Raw genomic sequence first — 20,412 nt, 5'->3', positions numbered from 1 at the left:
CGCTGCTCTTGCTTCAGTGCCTTGGATTTGGACTTGGTGCCTGCAAAAAAAAGAAGTGATTGCACTCGTGAACTAATGTAATGATTGACACTTCCTGCCACTGTGTTGTCCCGCCTGCCACTGTGTTGTCCCGCCTTGGATTTGCGGGGATTGGCACCTGCCCTTGCATTGACTTTGCCTATATATTGCCCACGCTTGCACACAGCGTGCGCGCACAGGGGCAAGTACCGGATTAAGTACCGCTTACCCGCTGCATCACGCTGTACTACGCTGCTCTTGCTTCAGTGCCTTTGATTTGGACTTGGTGCATGCGAAAAAATGACGATTGTGGGTGCAAGGAACTGTTTGGGTTTGTTTGGCCAGAGTGCCTAGTGACGCTGTACTTTTTCCTTTTTTCCTAGTGATTGCACTTGTGTACTAATCTAGTGATTGACACTTCCTGCCACTGTGTTGTCCCGCCTTGGATTCGCAGGGATTGGCTCCTGCCCTTGCATTGACTTTGCCTATATATTGCCCACGCACGCACACAGCACACACGCACACGTGCAAGTACCGGATTAAGTACTGCTTACCCACTTCGCCGCAGCGTTGTGGCTTGGCTTGGTGCTTGAAGTATTGGATTTTGGATTTTGGGGTAATATAGTCTGTTGTGGTCTGAATAGTTTTTTTGTTTTCAGGATTTCTGTCCTGGCTGTGTGCCTTTTTAGTGAATTGCAAAAAAATGTATTGTCCGTTACTAGGTGGTGGAGATTGGCCAATCTTGCTGTATTCAAATGGTAGATTTATGTATACCTTGAAGACAAACATGCCACCGATTACGAAGTTGCTGCCAGTTGCGGTGGAAGCTACCCCGACTCGCACATTTCGTTCGAGCCATACCGCTATTATGCTTACCCCTTGCAATATCAGACCTGCGCCATGTGTGGCTGGTGATACCATGGCAGGAATGCCTGTTAATTCATCTTCGGTCTCTCGACCCTGGTCCTCTAGTGAGGTACCTGAGAGACAGTAGTCCTCCCTTGCTCCATTGTATGTGAGCACTTTGGACAAAGGTTCTTTACCTGTAAAGTCTTATAAGAGTGCCCCATTGTCTGACCAAACTCTTTTAGACTCAGTTAGGTTAAACCGTGCTCCAATTGCTGATTGCTTGCCCATAGTTTTGTCACCTTTTCCAATAGATGTGACCGATAACTCAGCTATATCGATATATGCCTCCCAATGTGAGTCTCCCATTTCTATTACGGAGGAGGCTGAGGCTGGCAAGAGTATGATTGAGTCTATTTCCTCGTCCTTTTCACTGTCACGCTCCTTTTCCTCCTCTTTTATGCTGCCCACTCCTAGGGTGCGGGGGAATAGGACACAGTCTGATAAAAATTGTCCTCCCATCTCTGCGAATCCAGTCCTGTTAGAACTGGCCCTATCTGCTGTTAATACCTCCGTATAGAGTCTCCTTACACTCTTTGAAACGTTAGACAACAGGCTGGCTAAACAAGCCTCCCTTTTGGAGGATCTTACATGCGGTCTGTTGACAAACCGTACACCTTTACAAAAACTTAGTCAAAAAGAGGTGGTTCTAGCTCTTGCCTCGCAAGAAGAAGCCTGTTTACCAGCCCTACCCATAATTGCTGAAATAATACGACCTATGGGGGGGCTCTTTAATGACTGTGTCCCCACAGGTGACAAAAGATTCATCATACATCGACTTGTCGGTGGATGAGGCTGACGTGGCCAATGAGGGAAATTAGCTCGCGGCTAATGTGATACCTGCTCGGCTGAGCCAACATACTAAAATTTCCGACCTGAAGAAAAACATCAATTGCACAAAATTAACAGGACTAAGGGCCATTGCTAAAAAACCGAAAAATATGCCTAACATTAAAAGGCCAAAAAACACCTTGAATGCATTTTTCAAGGCAATTGGTGGCTCTATTCCACCTTCGCTCATTCCAAGTGCCTCCTCTCATCTTGCCACTGTTGGTATTGAAGCACACATCTCTACGGAGAACGCACATGACCCATCAAATACGGCCGCTACTGCCCCAGTGAAGAAAACTGTTCCACTCATTTGTCCCCCTCCACACTCGCCCTTGGATCATCTTGTAGACTCCTTGAGGTTGGCAAAAGATCATGCATTAAAATTACCAACTGCTGCGGCATCTAATATCGCAACAAGGAGGCCAGAGCATATTGCAAACATAAACACAAATGACGTACAAACACAGGCTATGACCGCTTCAATTAAACATATGATAAATACGTATCTCTCAGAACTTACAGCTTTGAATGTGATAACTCCTTCTCAAGTGGAGTGTATTAACCACACAACACAAAGGGGAAAAGATGTGATCATACGGTCATTACCCTCAATTAATGGCATGGCGCCCTCAGTTGAAAACTTGCACACTGTGAGGACGCCTCATATGCAACAATCCCAGACTTATAACATTCCGCCTGGTGTGGTATTACTGAAAATGGGACAATTTACACTCCTTCATTATGAAATGCAGAGATGGAGACTTCCCATTGTATGTGTTGATTCGAAAGAGTGTGTTGAATATCTTTTGTGTCCTCTAATGACATTGCTCAAATTGAATTTATTTCAGAATGTAACAACTCCGTCATTAGATTGTGGATACACTCAGGAGTGGTTGCTAACTTGATCTGGAAAGAAAAAATGAGTCTTTTTAATATGGGATTTTTATTGGCGGAAGAACCTGAGCAAATAACCAACAAAAATCAAAGTGCGATGCCAAAATGTAATATCTATCAAAGATCTCTTAGCAGTGTTGATCATGAGAGATGGCCTCTAACGGAGGGTCAAAATTAATCACGAATACACCCTATATCATTTACCTTAAAACTTGCTTGTTGGAATTCTAGAGGCCATTCTCTTTTACATTCTTCCTTTAAAAACTTCTCCATGGCCTTCCATATCATTGCACTTCAAGAAACTTGGCTGACCTCGACCCCGATCTGGGATGGTTTTGATGTAATCCTCCTTCCTGCATTATTAACAGGTGGGCGCCCGTCATCAGGTTTGTTGGTCAAAGTGAATTTGAAGATGGGTCTATCGATTACTGAGTGGGATGCAGAAAGTGCCTGTTTGCAGTTAGTCATGGTTAGTCTTGGATCATGGAACATAGCGTTAGTCAATGTTTATCGGAACCCGATGGCAATGTCAGAGGAAGCTTTTTACAGAGCTTTAAGTAGAATACTGCACCTAATTAACATCACATAGAATATAACTTATACAATCATTCTAGGAAATCTAAACCTAGATTGTTGGTGCCCAAATCGTTATATAAAAGAAGTACATAAATGGATGTCATTTATGAAAGAAAGGCAATTTGTGATGGTTAATGGTGCTGGAAAGGACGACATGCCTGCTAAAACTACATGGTTTAGAAACATTAGTTCCAGTACGATTGACTATATCTATGAAGACTCTCTTCTTTTCCAACGGGTCTTGAGCCTGAGGGTTCTGGTATCATCAAATAGTGACCATAAATTGTTATCTTTAACCGTAACAGCTGATTGAAATCTGCACAAAAGGACCTGCTCAGTCCAGTCGATGACCACTAATATCGCTAAGTCTCGCTTGAAATGGAATGATGTGAAGGTGGCGGCTTATAGAACCTCTATGGTTAACAATTATAGTGCGGCTTTCCCGTTACATTACACAGAGTTACAAGAACCATTCATTAACACCTTCTGTGGGCCTTCCAAAGCTCGGATGAAGCATTGGCATATTTTTGACCAAGATATTCAAATTGCACGTACGGCCTATCGTAAAGAAAGATAATCTATTATAGCTGCAGGCACGGAAACATGTCAGAAAGATCTGAAGCATGCAAAATGTGTGTATAAAAATTGGTTCAAATCGAGGAAATATATAATGTACCAACATGATAGCGAGCACATGGCTAGCGCAATAGCAAATAAAAACTCAGCCCAGATGTGGTTGCTACTGAATAACCATGCTGGGCCCTCACAAGCTGATGCTCAACTAATAGCTGTCCCAGAAGACAAATGGGTCGAATATTTTGAAGAATTAAATGCGGACCCTAATTTTGTCAAATCACAATCAGCTACATCTAGTGCAGCCGGCTGGTCTCTGGAGTTCTCACCAACAAGTATTGAAGTGTTGATCCAACAAGCCAGCACCTCCAGAGCGGCTGGGCCTGATGGCATTACTAATATGACATTAAAATCACACGCCCAGGAGTGGGCAATCATATTAGACAAGATCTTTCAACTAATAGTGAAATCGGACCAGTTGCCGGCGTCATGGAAAAATTCAATTATCATCCCGATCTTCAAAAAGGGAGATCGCTCTATGCCGCAAAATTATAGGCCCATTGCCTTATTAGATGCTCCAGGCAAGATTTTTACCAAACCTGTGCTGCAAGACTTCAAATCATGGACTAAGGTAAATCAACTACAGGACCCGTGCCAAACAGGCTTTGTCTCAGGCATGGGAACGCATATTAATCTGTTCTGTTTAAATGCTATCAAAGCCCAGTGTTATGCCATGAAAGAGCCGGCATTTTCGCATTTGTAGATTTACATTCCACATTTGACTCCTTATCAAGGGTGTTATTATTTGAAAAACTAGCTAGAGATCAATGTCCATCTTCACTGTATGAAATTATAGATGCATTGCACTCAGACACCTCTATTCGTGTCCGGCTCTCTTTAGATGGTGTACTATCCAGTGCGATCAAGACAGCATGCGGTTTTAAGCAGGGCTGCTTGCTGGCTTCTTCCATTTTCAATTATTTTATTCATGATTTGAAAAATGTGTTCGCTGAAATTGTATCAGACTCTCCAAAATTAGGTATGCACACTATCAAGGCCTTGATGTATGCCGATGACATGGTGCTTATTTCAAAAACTCAAATGGGTCTTCAAAATCTTTTGTCAGCCTTTCAGATTTACATTCAGTGGAACCAACTTAGAGTTAATACCAAAAAAACGCAAATTGTTATATACTCCCCAAGAAGGGCTGGTCCCAAGCGGTTTCTTTGGCAAATTAACCAGGTCGAATTGGAAAGAGTGCCCTGTTATACCTATCTGGGAATGTGCTTTGAAGTGCAAATAATGTAAATTCCCAGCTGGAGTGAGTGGAGAGGAAACTCGCTGCAGCAATTGCTCAGTCGAAACTAATTATGTCCAAATATGGAAAGTTTTCCATTAAGCCCGCTTGGTCTTACTGGAATCAAAAAGTTATTCCGGCAATGTTATATGGCCTGGAAACTCTTACGAGTACTACATCGTACCAATTTCGATTGTTGGGAAGCTAAATTCTGGAGACATATTCTCTTGCTACCAGACTGTGTGCCGCATGCCTGGATCAGGTATGAATTGGGTCTTGTTTCCCTCCAAGCACTCCATAACTGGAGACTATGTTCTTTATTTAGGAAATGTCTCGTGTCCACGAATGATGAGGTAACATTACAACTACTATCTGCTTACATGTTTGCATCTAAAGATAGGTTTATGACAACTTGGGTAAATAAGATCTGCCAAATTATGGGGACTGCGGACCTAACTATTGAATTGTTGGTATCAAATCCTGACAAAGCCAAAGAGAAGCTATACCGAGCTGACTGGATCAGTACATGTGATAAATGTATGCAATATCAAAGAGGGGACGACAACAGATTTCCTCCCAAAAAATGCGGATTCTACCATCTTACTTGTTGAAATCCCCTACACCAGCCTTCAGATTAGCTATTTTACGATTACGCTTCAATCTATGGCCCACTCGTGAGGTTCTAACAAAACGAGCCTATTGCCAGTTAATGACAATGTATGTCGTTTTTGTTTTATAAGAGGGGAATTTGAGACAGTTGAACATCTGATAACTCAATGCCCATCCTTAAAATCTATGAGACAAATTAATTTCATGAAATATTGTCAGCACCTGAGAAATCTGGATGAGAAAACATGCTGGTCCATTATTATGAGCTGTTCCCAACCGATGATACAATTAGCCACAGTAAACTTCCTCACAAGTCTCCAACTACTGCCAGTATAAAGTTCCCAGAGTACTAGTTTGCTTGTATAACATTCCCTATTGTAGGTGTAAAGCAATAACAATGTTTCTTTTCTAGATGACAAGTCATGGTGCTGCTACACCAGAAATGTAAACATAGACTGTGTGTGTAAGCTTAGTCTAATGATTGAAAGGGTCGGAGCTGGCTATATGTGAATACCTAATGCCCCAGTACAATCGTTTTTATGAATATGAATGTTGGAATTAACTGATTGTGAATTGCTAATGGTTAATCATTGTTATTATACTTTTAAGTGATTTTTTTTTAGTTTTAGTAATTTGTTTTGACTGATTGTGATTCAGTTGTTATCTTTTTTTATACAATGAATGAATTTGTGCGGAATAGTGAATTTGAGATTGTCAGTTGAAATTATGAATTTGTTCACTTTTATAATATTGTAAGGTTGATTTAATTCAACTATTTTCAATAAAAAAAATTGTTTTAAAATACATATATAGGGGCAACAGAGCATGCACTGTGTATTACACAGCCACGAGTACAAGCTGGGTTTGGTGGATCTGCGTGACACTCACATTGCATGCCCACAGACCATATATATTAGTAAACAAAGTCTGCAGTGAATGCGGTGGGCCATGGAATGTGAATCAAGTGTAACTTAGAAAGTAATCTTCAGGTGGTATACTGTGCTACCACACGCATGCACTGATCGTGCTTTGCTTGGGTATACTTTTCTTATAAAAATATTGACTCTGTTTACAGTATCTTAGAGGTACACCCATGGAGTGCATGAATGCAGGAGATGCACTGTAAGTACCCCTCCCATGCACTACACACAATACACAGCCTAAGGTGTCTGATACAGACACAAACACACATGCCCACACACTCTTTGAACATGTTCACATCCAAAGTCTGGCCCATGTTTTGGGGATTTGCTTTAGTGCACTAATTAGACACACCACCAACTGTATGCAGCTGAATGTTGTGTGCTGTGTGGGGAGTATCAGAGTTGTACCCAAAAACCACATTTCATATATGCTGAATTTGAATGGGACCTCTGGTGTATTACTACAAATATGCAGAGAGCATGGCTTCTGTTGCACTCACTCCTAAATCCTCCCCTCCACTGTATGTCCTGTATTACATCTCTCATACGAACCCTGGAAACAACAATGCTGAAAAGGCTTCGCACTTGGCACACCTCTAATCTCCAACTCTATCTCACTGCTTTTCAAACTGACTCCTCTGCTCTTGACTCTGCCAAATATAACTCCTACCTTCGTTTCATTTTCGTCTCGATCCTGCCAACATAGGAGCCTCCAGAAATCACTCAACTCAATTCTCTAACCTCTCAAACCGACCTCCATCTCCTCTACTCTTTCTGCAAATGATCTTGCTCTCTACTTTGTTTGTAAAATATCTACCATTCACAATACCCTTGCTCTGTACCTTCTATCTCCTCCTCCTGCTCACTTTTTTCACCACTCCTACCCCTACCCTCCTGTCCACACTATGTCTTCCTTTGCCCCACAAGTCCTGACAAGATTCTTGCCCTACTCCTCAAGGCTAACTCTTCCTGTCCTGACTGTGTTGCTCCACATTGTGCTTAACTCTTCAACTCCTCTCTTGACAATGCCATTTTTTACTCATCCAACTACTGTCATCCCTCTCCTTAAGAAACCTGGTGTAGATCCTAAATCACCTGCCAACTGTTGTCCTGTCTCTCTTCTACCATACAATTCCAAAATCCTAGACTGAGTAGTTTTCAATTGACTCACTGAGTTCTTTGACGCTGGCAACCTCCAGGACCTTCTCTAATGTGGCTTACGACCTCTTACGACCTCTGCATTCTGCCGAGACAGCGCTCCTCAGTATCAGCCACTTCATCTCGTCTGCTCGTAATGCAAACCTTTCATCTATTCCTATGCTTCTCGACCTCTCTGCTGCCTTTGATACTGTTGACCATTCAGACCTTCTCTCTAAATTATGGGGCTGATTCATGGAACAAATGTGTGCCGAAAAGCTGGCGCAAGCATGAAAAAGCAAACGCACGCATGCGATTCATGAAAGGCCCTGAGCGTCTTTTCCCCGCCATGTGCGCCAATTCCGCGCGTGGCACACACGGGCGCACACATCACTGCAACATCCCGAACGCTGTGCGCGATGTGCACAGCGAAAGCGCACAACGTTAGCGCACACACCAAAAGGGGGCAGAACACGGGGCGGAACACGCGGAATGGGGAACAACTCGTGAAAATAAGGGCGTAACTGGGGAAGTACTGCCGGGAAGTACACGGAACGCCCACACGCACGCGATATACACGTATTCATTGAATCGAATAGGGGAAACCCACGTATGGCAAAAGACACGCACAGGCCTAAACACGTCCGCCACACAAAGGCAGGCGGTAGCGTCCCCGCGCATTATAAAAGTGCGTGCAAAAAAAAAAACACGTATATACAGCTACGGTGAATGTCCCATATCTCGCAGCACTGATCATGGGACACTGCAGGAGGAGGAGAATAGCCAGGGCCTGCATTCTTTTTGCCCATGACCAGCCTCATTGGGATGCCTGATGACCAGGTCTATGGCAGGTATAGGTTTCCACCTCATATCATCCTAGACTTGGTCCAGGAGTGGGAGGATGACCTCATATCACCCACCTTGTGCTCCCAAGCACTGAGCCCCTTGGAAAGGGTGCTCAATGTGCTGCATTTCTTGGACACTGGGTTATTTCAGCAGACCACTGCCATAGTCGGGGGGTCTCACAGCCCACACAGTCACGCTGCCTACACCAGGTGTTGGCAATCACGACTGGCCGATCCTCAGTCCGCAGGCGCATATACATGCCCAGAACACCCGCAGAAAGGCAGGCCATGGTCCAGGACCTGTACAGGGTGCCACACTTCCCCAAAGTTTTTTGTGCCCTAGATTGCATCCATGTGGCCCTACGTCCACCTAGGGCCACGGAGAATATCCACCGCAACCGCAAGCACTGGCATTCCATCAACGTGCAGGTTGTATGCGATGCACACGGGATCATCACCTCAGTCTATGCTAACTACCCTCAGTCCACCCATTACAGTTTCATGTACAGAATGTCCGCCCTGAGCCGGGACCTGGAAGCTGGGAAGCATGGCAACACATGGCTCATTGGTGAGTACAACTGCCGTGCACATGCATGTATGTCACACACAGACAAATACACAAACCAAACTAATGACAACCATTATCACCTTCCCACGGGACAGTGCTTACCCTCTGAGCACCCACACGATGACGCCAATACGGAACACCACCACCCCACCCCTGTTAAGATACAACGCATCCCATATTGCAACCTGGCCCATAGTGGAGGGCATATTCGGAGTGCTTAAGTCATGCTTCTGGTCCCTTGACCGCTCTGGCGGGCAGCTACTGTATGCACCCCAGTAGTGTGCAGGATCATTGTGGCAGCATGTGTCCTGCACAATGTTGCAACACAGCGGGGCGTACCGGTGGACATGGTGGTGCCCCCACATCACCAACCACATGCACAGGTCCTGCGCATATGAGAGGAAAGGGCACATGGAGGACGCAAAACTGAGGCGGCCCTCACCTTTTGTGGCCTCCCAACCATGGCACAGATGTACTAGTACCAATGGGAGGTGCACACAACAATTGTCCTGGGCAACTTGGGTGGGGGGGGTCAAGGAACGTGATGCAAACAGCACCTCTGTGCTCCTGCAAGGCTGCCTGTGGCCCCTTAGGAAAAACGACGGGTCACACAATGCTCAGGCATCCCAAAATAGCAAGAAAAAGAGATACGCGACCCCTGTAGCCAACGTGCGTGTAAAAAAACAGGAACACAAAAAATGCGTATGTGGTAAACACGCAGGCTAGTATGACCAAAAAGAAGGGGTACGCGACAAACAGGGACACCCGCAGTGGGAAAAAGAGCATGCGCGACTCACCGTTTGCCATGCGTGTAGAAGAAGAACGCGTAGGCAACACCTCCGCCAAAAGAAGAAGTATGCACTGTAGCCACTGTGAAGTAATCGCGCGTGAACCCCAACATCTGGAAAACACACGCACCACTCTCCACGAAAAGCACATACAGAGCGATGGAAACCCACGTGGGACCTTTAACCTGTGCTGAGGGAAATGCCCACGCGTGTTACATCACATACGTGCTTACACTCTAAGGGTCTTTCCTCGAATTACCCGCTGACATGCTGTTTTTTCACGTGCCAAATCACTCCGTATCAAGCTGGCCACGCGACTACACATGGAAGACCACGCTCCCGCCCAGAAGGCCGAATTACTGCCCCCAGAGCCCCGAGCAGCCTCCCACGAGCCATCTGCTGCTGCCTTCCTGCCTGCTGCCACCGTGCACTACCATTTGGTGCCTGCACATCTGCCATCTGCAGGGGTCCAGTTGCTGTGACCACCCCTGCTGGAACAGAGGACTCCCGACTGGTGTTCCATCACTCCACAGCCTAGCCCCAGGACCCAGTTGCCCACCCACACTTGCCTCGGGTATTGCCATGTCCGACGCAACACCATCCGGCACCAGTGGCAACCCCCAGCAGAGAGGCAGAGGGCTACCAGCTTCAGTGAAAAGGAAGTTGGTATCCTGGTGGAGCAAGTTCTGGGGCATTATGATGCCCTCTTCACACCATTGCGCGCCGACAAGGAAGGACGGAAGAGGATCTGGAAGGACATAGTGGGTGCCATCAACGCGGAAGGGGTGGCACCCCACAACATCAAACACGTCCAGAAGCGCTGGGAGGACTACAAGTCCAGGACCCTCAAGATCCAGCTTACCACCCAGCAGATGAGGGTCCAGGAGTGCATTTGCCCAGTACTTCACCACCAGATCCTCAGGATGCAGGCCCGTCTGGAGTCGAGCAGTAAGTGCCCATGCATACATGTTTAAAACAGTGCATGTTGCAGTGTGGTGGTAGTTAGCTACTCGGCTGCATGTGTCACATGTGTCATATATGGATGTGTGTGTGCAGGGACATGATGGTGCTGCATGTGAGTCCAGTCAGGCATGACCCACATGGATGGTGTATGTGTTACAATGCATCACGCGGAGAGGCATGTGGAATGCACACATGTATGCATATGCGCCTGTGTCTGCACCTTGACATATTTGTGGTGTGATAGATGTGTGCTGCTGTCATGTACATGCATGGTATACATGTCCGTGTGTTTGAGTAGTGTGTGCGACATGGATGCATGACACATGTCCGTGACGATGTGTTGAATCACTGATACAGCCTAGTCATCTTTGCATTCACACTGTGTCTGGGGGGATACAGGGCCAGATGCATGAACCTCCGGTGATGTATGTGCATGTGATCACCATGTCCCATGATGCATGTGAGTTTCAGCCCACCATTGGATGTTACTACGGTGCCTTGGACATGTATGCAAATGTTCGTTGCATGTGCTATGCCTGTTTCTGCTGTGTGTTGCCTGCACTGACCCACGTGTCATGGAGGGACATGATGGAAGTGACGTTTGACAGTGCCACTCATGTGCTATTGCTTCCTGTCTAGGGTACTATTGTACAGTATCCTGATGCTTGTGTTCAATGTCTCCCTTTATACAGCAGTGAGTGAAGAAGACGGCGAGGACAGCGCTGTGGAGGAAAGTGGCAGGGATGCCTCCACCGGCTGGCGACGCAAGGCCCAATCACCCTCCCAGGAAATTCCATCATCTGGGAGCGAGAGGACTGGTGCTGCGCCCGCCACTACAGCTGCAGCGGAAGAGGCGGGTGAGCCCCCACAGGGTCTTGCAATGGCGGAAGACGGTGCGGAGCCATCCAGGTCGGTGGTGTGTGCGGAGGAGGAGAAGGCCGCTACTGAGACGCACATGGGGCCTGGTGCGGGTGGTACCACTGGTGCAAGTGGTGCAGTCCAGGGGCAGGAGGCAGCACAGGTCGCAGTGGAGGGGCCTGTGCATGTCACTGTCCCTGACACTGTGACTGCATCACCATGCACCAGCAGGTCCATGTCATCTGGCACTCCTCTACCTGCAGACGAGGGGCCCCGTGACAGGAGTGAGTCCGTCCTGATTGGGGTCGCGTTGCACACACGTGACATTCATGATGACATGCGTGGTACCTGGGGGGACCACACACGTCATCACGAAAAGCTGTGTGGCAACGTGTCCCAGTTGGGAGGGATGATGGTTGGGGGTTTCCTCCATGTGTCGGCCAGTCTTGCGGCCCTCTCCTCCTCTGTGCACACTATACGCCAGTCGTTCTCTGTGCTGTCTTCCGGCCCAGAAGACACCAGGGCCCCCTGTGGACCTGCCTCAAACAATGCAGCCAGCACGGTGGAGATCCCATCCCTGCCACAGTTGGGAGTCAGAGGTCCAGCAGGAGTGGCCACCCCACCAACTGGAATCCAGCAGATGGAAGATGTGCCGGCATCATCGGGCAGGGCACGTGCACGACAGCGCCGGGGGATTCCATCAGCCCGGAGGCTGTCATGGTGGCAGAGGCAGTTGTGTCGGAGGCAGCAGCAGGCTCAGCGTGGGAGGCATCATGGCTCGGGCCATCAACACCCATCAACACCCCGGGGGCAGGCATCGGGGGCAGGCATCGGCCAAGGGGCAGGAGGACCCCGGACTGGGAGTGTCTTCCGTGTGGCAGCGATTGGGCCAGCAGATAGATGCGGAGAGGCGGCGGGCGGAGAGGGCACGGCTCAGGATGGTCAGGGCGGAGAACTCCATGCACCGGGCTTTGATGTGGGTGGAAGGCCTCGTGGAAACTCACAGGGAGTTGAGGGATTCCATGGCTGCATCCCTGCGAGACCTCGAGGCCAGGGAACAGGCCTGCCTCCGGAACATCGACGTGGAGTTCAATGATGCCCTGGCCCGGAACATCAAACAGTGAGCCGTGGGACTATGTAAATAGTTATGTAGTTGTAGGTTTCCTTTATTTATTTTTTTTCCTTTGGGGTGCATGGACTATGCCCAGCATTTTTGTAAATAGTTATTTATTAGGTAGGTTTTTTCTTAGGTTTCCTTTGGATTGTTGGGCTCATGGTCCCTTGATTTTTACATTGTATATAGTTATGGACCTGATTTTACATTTTTATTTTTACCATGGAGGAATGGTTTGGTTTTTAGTTTGACTTTGGATTTGGTTTTATGGATGGAAACTCTGGAGGCATTTTTCTTTGGATTTTATTGATTTCAGCATTGATAGTTTTTCCTTTATTTCAGACATCCTTTTATTTATCATTATTTTCTTGTGTAATTTCGTTTCATTCATTCAGTTTTGTATATAATACATTTTTATTTTTTACTTCATTTGTGGGATCTTCTCTCATTGGTTTCGTGCATGTCACAATGTGGGTTTTCTCAGTCAAGTGTCGCCATTTTGTGGGTCTGACGGACTTGTACTCATGCGCATACTGGTTATTTGGGATCTATCATGACATGGGGATTTCAATGTGGAGTGGATGGAATGCTTGGTTGGGTGTTTGGACTGGGGTGGCGTGGGGTGGGATTTGGGTGGCCATAAGGGCCATGGATCTGGATTGTGATGAAGTGTTGGGTGAGGCACATGAGTCGGGCCTGCTGGCAGGCGCCCGTCACTGGGGGTGGGGTGGGGGACATGAGTCGGGCCATGCTGGCAGGTGCCCGTCACTTGGGGTGGGGTGGGGGAGATGAGTCGGGGCCTGCTGGCAGGTGCCCATCACTAGGGGTGGGGGACATGAGTCGGGGCCTCCTGGCAGGTGCCCGTCACTGGGGGTGGGGTGGGGACATGAGTCGGGGCTCTCAAGTGCATGGTGCCATTTGGCCTGCCTGAGGGGCATGGACTGGGGTGATGGGCTGCCTGCGGGTACGTGTATTCTGAGGGGTGCACGTGGAGTTTCACACGCGATTTCGCTGGTGCGAGTACGGTACATGTATTCCGAGGGGTGCGCAGGGAGTTTTACACGGGATTTCTCTGGCGCGAGCGGGGTATGTGTATTCCGAGGGGTGTGCATGGAGTTTTACATGGCATTTCGCTGGCGCGAGCGGGTTATGTGTATTCCGAGGGGTGCACGGGGAGTTTTACACGCCATTTCGCTGGCACGAGCGGGGTACGTGTCTTCTGAGGGGTGCGTGGGGAGTTTTACATGTCTTTTCGTGGGTGGGGGGCTGTATGCTGGTCCACTGACCTTTGTGCCATGTACTGGATTTGTGCAATGTTTTTGGTGCACAAGGCAGGGCTGGGGGCGTAGCGGGTGCTGCTGCAGGGCGCTGCGCCACTCTGCGTCACGGATGTATAAATCCATGAATACGCTGTACGCCTAAATGGGTTTTGGCGAACACGGCTGGTGCAGACTGCCGCACGCGCTCTCTGTGCACCAGCCGCGTGCGCCACTTGTGCGCTAAATTATATGAATTACCCTCTATCTCTCCTGGCATCAGAGATAAGACCCTCACTTGGTTTGCTTCATATCTTGCCACCAGAGATGTTCATGTGTCTTTGAACAGCCTTACCTCACCATTCACCCCTTTGAGGGGTCAGAAATGTGAGACCGACCATGCAGTGAAGTTTTCCCAACAAATGACATTTTATACGAATACAAGGTTGGATGAATGCCTCACTATCTCTACCCTGAAGAGGATTTCCCTGCCTAAAATAAACTAAAGGAAACACTCTAACGAAGTTATATCTGTCACTCACACTTAAACATACAACAAATAAACAAGGAAATGCTTGGCAGTTCAAATCAATAATGATTGAGTTCATAAAGTAACCAAACTCTCTCTTCTGAACTCGGGCAAACTCCCTTTCCCCAAGCTTTAAATGTGATTCTGCTTCATAGTTCAAGAAAAGAATACAAGAAAATCCTGATTCACAACCAGGTTCCAATATAGTCTGATATAAATTCAACTTGTCAACAGAAAGTTCCAACACATAGATTATATGATTCTTCTTCTTTGAACAGGTTTTTAGTTCTTCAATAGCAACACTGTTTATTTTGGGCAGGATGATTTGCCTCTTTAACAACTCCAGCAAATATATTGGCCTGCTTCCTTGCCAGGCCTAAAATCTCCAAATGTTTGCCATTCGGGTATACTCCCCTGCCCAAACAACTTTCCACAACAAGTGCTTTTTGTGGTAAATATCCACTGACAAGAGGTCACAACACTTTCACAGCATTCATATAAATAAATGACAGCTTCAGGACTTTTAACAACTTTTCAGGAAAGACAAGATTCACATTGATGCTGAACACTTTTCTGTAAATTATATTCCTTGCATTCTGGATGTCTGTAATCAGAAGGGCAATCTTTTTGCCACTCTTGTTTGCCCACTATGGAAACAACCAAATACTAACAGGGATAGAGTCTCTACAAATCACTCCCCCATGGTTTTGACAAGGTGCGGGAATCACAACCTTTGCCAAATATTGCATATAGCACAGGCACTTAGTTCCAGAGTTTATATCCCTTGCATTAGCCCCCTTCTGTTGTTTACAATATTGGCCAGATTGTGTTTGTCTTATTCCCAGCCTCTCTTGTCTTGGGAAATGCTTACTGATAACAGCTCACAATAAAGTTGCCTCCATAGTTAGCTGGGTTTTCCATAAACTCCAACTTTCCAGATTACAGTCATTTTGGTTTTGTATTTTAAGTGTTTTCTGCTTTCCCCTAGTCAGATATTCAGAAATGACTGGGGGACAATTTTCACTCTTACGCAAGTGCTACCTCTGTTGTTTTACAACTGTTCGGTATTCCAAATAAACGTGCAGATTACTTTCATTCACATGCGATTGCTGCTCTGTACTCATTCTGCTCCTACACGTGTGTCTTTCCCTCACATGCTTACTTCCAAATTGCGAGTGGAGACAGAGGGCTCCGGGTCACTCACCGGTCTCGACATTGTTATGCTTGAACTAAAATGGCGCTAGTGCGCATTGTATTCTGGGAGCGCTCGTAGCCATGATGGATATTTACTTCATGCCGCAGTGAAAAGCTGCACACATTTTGCTGAGTGTTAGATTCATGGTGCTGAGGAAAACATGCTTTCCAAACCTGGTATGCGGTCAAGGACATTTCTGCTGGGAAAGCTAACTTTGTTATGGTTTGTTACTGTTCTTCGTGGAGCGTGTTTTTAGAGAAGGGCGGCACTCTGCTCCTTGAGGGTAGCTCTGGATTGACCCAGCTGGCAACCGACGGCTGCTCATCAACTGCGCAAGTGCCATTTCCAGAAGGTTCGAGAACTGCCACCCCTTTGCGGAGTGTGTATATATGCGGAAACCCGGAGGTGGTCAGGTGAGACTTGAGCCGGAGAAGGACGCTTACGTCCGGCACTCCTGTGAGCTGTGGTGCTCTCGGCCTGGCTGTTCCCGGAGTCTTCCAGCCGCTTCTGGGCGAGATGAGGAATCCTGTTACACTCACGGTGATGTATTTCCTTTTGAGTTCTTTGCTTCTTTTGTGATTTATGTCTATATTACTTCAGTGAGTTATTTCTATGTTATTATTGGTTGTTTCTAAGCTTTGAATAAATAGCTGTATAAGAGCTGATTATCTTCTACGAGTGTGTGGTTGTGAGTTATTGCGTCTGTCTGCGTTCAAAGTATTTGCTCTGTAATTGCATTGGTGATTTATGTTTTTCCGTGCACTCTGGGGAGAGCAATACATTTTTGGCGCCACAAACAGGATACTTGTGATGAGTTGTTCCGAGTATTCAAGAATCTGTTGGAACGTAGATAGGATTTGGTTGTCTTGCAAGTGAAGTTTTTGAGTAGTGAAGTTTTTTCCTTTGCCAGTGTGTGAGTGCCTGTGGGAGTGATTGCAGCGTGGAGAGAAAAAATATATAGATACAACAAGGTTTTGTTTTGTTTGCGATAATGAGTAGTTTGTTCAGGAACAAGAGCGTTACCGCTGGCGGTGACTGTTCTGATGTTGTTATTCCAGGCTGGACTAAGAGTACATATGATAAATTGGCCCAGGTGTGGGCATGTGATGCAGGTCTAAGTGCAACATGGGATCAAGGATTGGGAGATGCCGATCCGGCTGATGTAATGGCATGCTTGCAACAAGTCCTAGTAGAACGTGGCAAAGAATGTGCGGCATTAGGTAGGCGAGGTTGGGTTCTTTTGCATGCTTATAGGAAAATACATCAAATGAAGGTGGAAATGAAAAATGAGGTTTTGCGATTAGAAAGAGAGCTAGCTGCAGAACGGCAGACTGTGTTAATGCAGTAGATTCAAATGAAACTGTTTAAAGATAAGTCTGACACATATCAGGCGGTGGCCGAGAGGGCAGCAGTCAGAGTAGCCCGGTATAAGTATAGGAAAAGACGGGAGGGGTCAACAAAAGAAAGGTGGCAACTGTAATCGCTACTGCTGGTGTGGACTGGGATCCGGATAAGTGGGATGGTGATATTTTTGATTCAACCAGTCTAGAAAGTTTTTCCGCAAATGAGTCTGACCCCAAAATGGAAGTGAAACAGAAAACAGTGGCAGCTAAGCCAGTTAGAAGACAGCGAGACGGACCCCACCCACAGAATCCTGCTGGTGGAATGGTGGATTTAACCAAGATGGAGGATTACACACAACAGGAGGTTGGGGAAATTATTACCCGTTTGAGGCGAAAATCAGGGGAAGCTTTAGTGACATGGATGGTGAGATTACTCAATGGGGGTGCTGCAGGGTTGTTGGTAGATTCTATGGATTCAGCGCATTTTTTACCCCTGTCAATTGACACCAATATACAGGAGGTCTTAAAGGCAGGACCTCCCCCTGATGCAAATGGTCAAGATACTCGGGTGTCTTTGTTGCACCTGGTAGCCCAAGCATGTAACCGTAAATACCCTATTACCACAGATTGGCCTAGTGAAGAAACGAAGTGATATACGTTGAGAGAAGCAATTCAAAAAGTCAGGGAGCATGCAATGAAAGAGGCTATTCACATAGATGCTCCTGATCACATGGGAGCCGTGCCGCTCTCAGTTTCAACTCGAAACATGGTGATTAGAACTGCGCCACCCGCATACAAAAGTGTCATTATGACTTTGCTCGTAGGTATGACCGGCAAAGCTACTGATGAGGTAGCAGATGCCATTCGGCAACTTGCAGATTTGGTGGAGTGGGATAAGAGCGATAACAAGCCACGGGAGAGAGAGGGGCGTATTGAGAGAAGAACCAAAGGCAGGCGGCAAGATAGTAGAGACTCCCGAGTGTCCCGAAAAGACATGTTTTTGGCTTTGTTAAAAGATGGTGTGCCACACGAAGAAATTGATGGCATTGAAACCCGAGTAATGTATGAATTATACAAAAAACGAGGACTTGCAGCCAAAGAGCGCTATAAACAGGTTAAGAAACAGGTAGTCACCATGCCACAGGGGGACACCTCACCTTCTGCTCCCCCTGCGGAAGAACAAGACAAAGGGTCTATGGGGACACCTTCTCCGTACCAGCCAACATACGCTGATTTGAGAAAAGTGGTGAGTGCGATGTTAGAGGCGGAGTCGAGTCACACTCATTCGAAGTTTGACTAGGGCTTCGGCCAAGCTACAGCAGTGTCTGCCCGCATAAAAGTGGATAGGCGGCCTCATGTTGATGTTAAGATTTTTTGGGGGCCAGGAAATACACAAGAGGTGCGAGCATTGATAGACACCGGGGCGGAGGCCTCTTTGATTCATGGTAATCCAACACGATTTAAAGGCAAACAGTTTACTATTACAGGTCTAGGGGGAAAGGAGACCCCCGCAGTACAAACGAAAGTGGAGATGAAAATAGGCAATTTGAATAGGCAGAAATACCAAGTGTTGATTGTCCGATACCTGAATATATAATTGGCTTTGACATTTTGGAAGGGTTAACCTTGGAACTTGGCGGTAAAAAGTACCAGTTTGGGGTGAGTGCATTGATCTGTACACCCATTACCGTAGGCAAATTGAAGATGCCCCCAGTGCAAGTGCCAGTGGCAACTAAGCGGGTAGCAATGAAACAATACTGCATTCCTGGGGGGCACAAGAACATTTCAGACACCATCAAAGAGTACGTGGAGGTGGGTGTATTATGCCCTATTACCACCGCATGGAACAATCCTCTCTGGCCTATTAAAAAAGTAGATGGGTCGTGGAGGATGACGGTGGAATGTAGGGAGTTGAATAAACACACTCCTCCCTTAGTGCCTGCAGTCCCAGATGCCATTACCTTGATTGAGAATGTCTAAATGTTTGAGGGGACTTGGTATGCAGTGATCGATTTAGCCAATGCATTATTCTCCATGCCAATTGCTGAAGAGTGTCAAGAGCAGTTTGAATTTTCGTGGTGTGGACGTCAGTACACTTTCACGAGGCTACCTATGGGGTACATACACAGCCCGGCTGGTGGCAGAGCACTTAGACAAGATACTGTGTAAACCTGACATACAAATCTCTCATTACATTGATGATATTTTGATCGAGGGCAAGGATGAGCACAGTGTGCAAAGCCAGTTAGATGTCATTATGAAAGGATTGAAGAAGGAAGGGTTGGAGATTAACCCGAGTAAAATTCAAGGTCCAGCTGAAACAGTGATATTCCTAGGGATTCAGTGGCATCATGGGCATCGAGAAATGGTGCCAAAAGCCTGACAGAAAATACTTGAATTCACCACTCCAATGAACAAAAAGCAAGCTCAGCAGTTTATAGGGCTGCTTGGGTTTTGGAGACAGCACATTCCCCATTTAGGGCAGATATTGGCCCCCCTCTACAAGGTGACATGAAAGAAATATGAGTTTCAGTGGGGGGAGGAGCAGCAGAAAGCCTTTGAGATGGCGAAAGACACCGTGCAGCAGGTGCTTGATTTATGGCCCTTGAAGGAAGGCGAAGTGGAATTAAAGGCGTCTGCACAAGACAATTATGCTAACTGGAGTGTGTGGCAGAAACAAGACAGGAAATGTGTGCCATTGGGGTTTTGGAGTCGTAAGTTGCCCAACGCTGGTAACTCATACACTCCGTTTGAGAAGCAATTGCTGGCGTGTTATTGGGCCCTTGTTGATACCGAGCAGATGACGGTGGGCCATGATGTATTCATGAGACCAGAAATACTAATCATGCAATGGGTACTGAGCTCTCCTAAAACTCATAGAATAGGACATGCTCAAGAAGCCAGCATAATTAAGTGGAAATGGTATATTCAAGACAGAGCCAAATCAGGAAAGGGTGGAGTGGCAAAATTACATGAGCAAGTAGCCAACATACCACCCTCAGATTACATACCACTGGAAGTGCCTGAAAAACGTGAGTCTCCTGTGAAATGGGGAGTACCTTACAGCGATTTGACCGTGGAGCAAACAGAGCATGCTTGGTTCACGGATGGTTCAGCTCAATATGTGGGAACTGAGCAATACTGGAAAGCAGTGTCGTACAATCCCAAAACAAAAAAGATGTTGACAGG

The 20,412-nt window shown here is 46.7% G+C and overlaps 1 protein-coding gene across 3 annotated transcripts in view; it reads left to right on the top strand.

Annotated features, from left to right (window-relative positions):
- The window catches only part of EGF (epidermal growth factor), a 775,649-nt gene that overhangs the window by 322,775 nt on the left and 432,462 nt on the right, over positions 1-20,412 (top strand). The window lies entirely within an intron of this gene.

Source organism: Ambystoma mexicanum, chromosome 6q, assembly GCF_040938575.1.
Source record: "Ambystoma mexicanum isolate Mex_15411 chromosome 6q, UKY_AmexF1_1, whole genome shotgun sequence".
Classification (NCBI taxonomy): Eukaryota; Metazoa; Chordata; class Amphibia; order Caudata; family Ambystomatidae; genus Ambystoma; species Ambystoma mexicanum.
The sequence above is the reverse complement of the archived record's forward strand: the minus strand, read 5'-3'. Positions and strand labels throughout refer to the sequence as shown.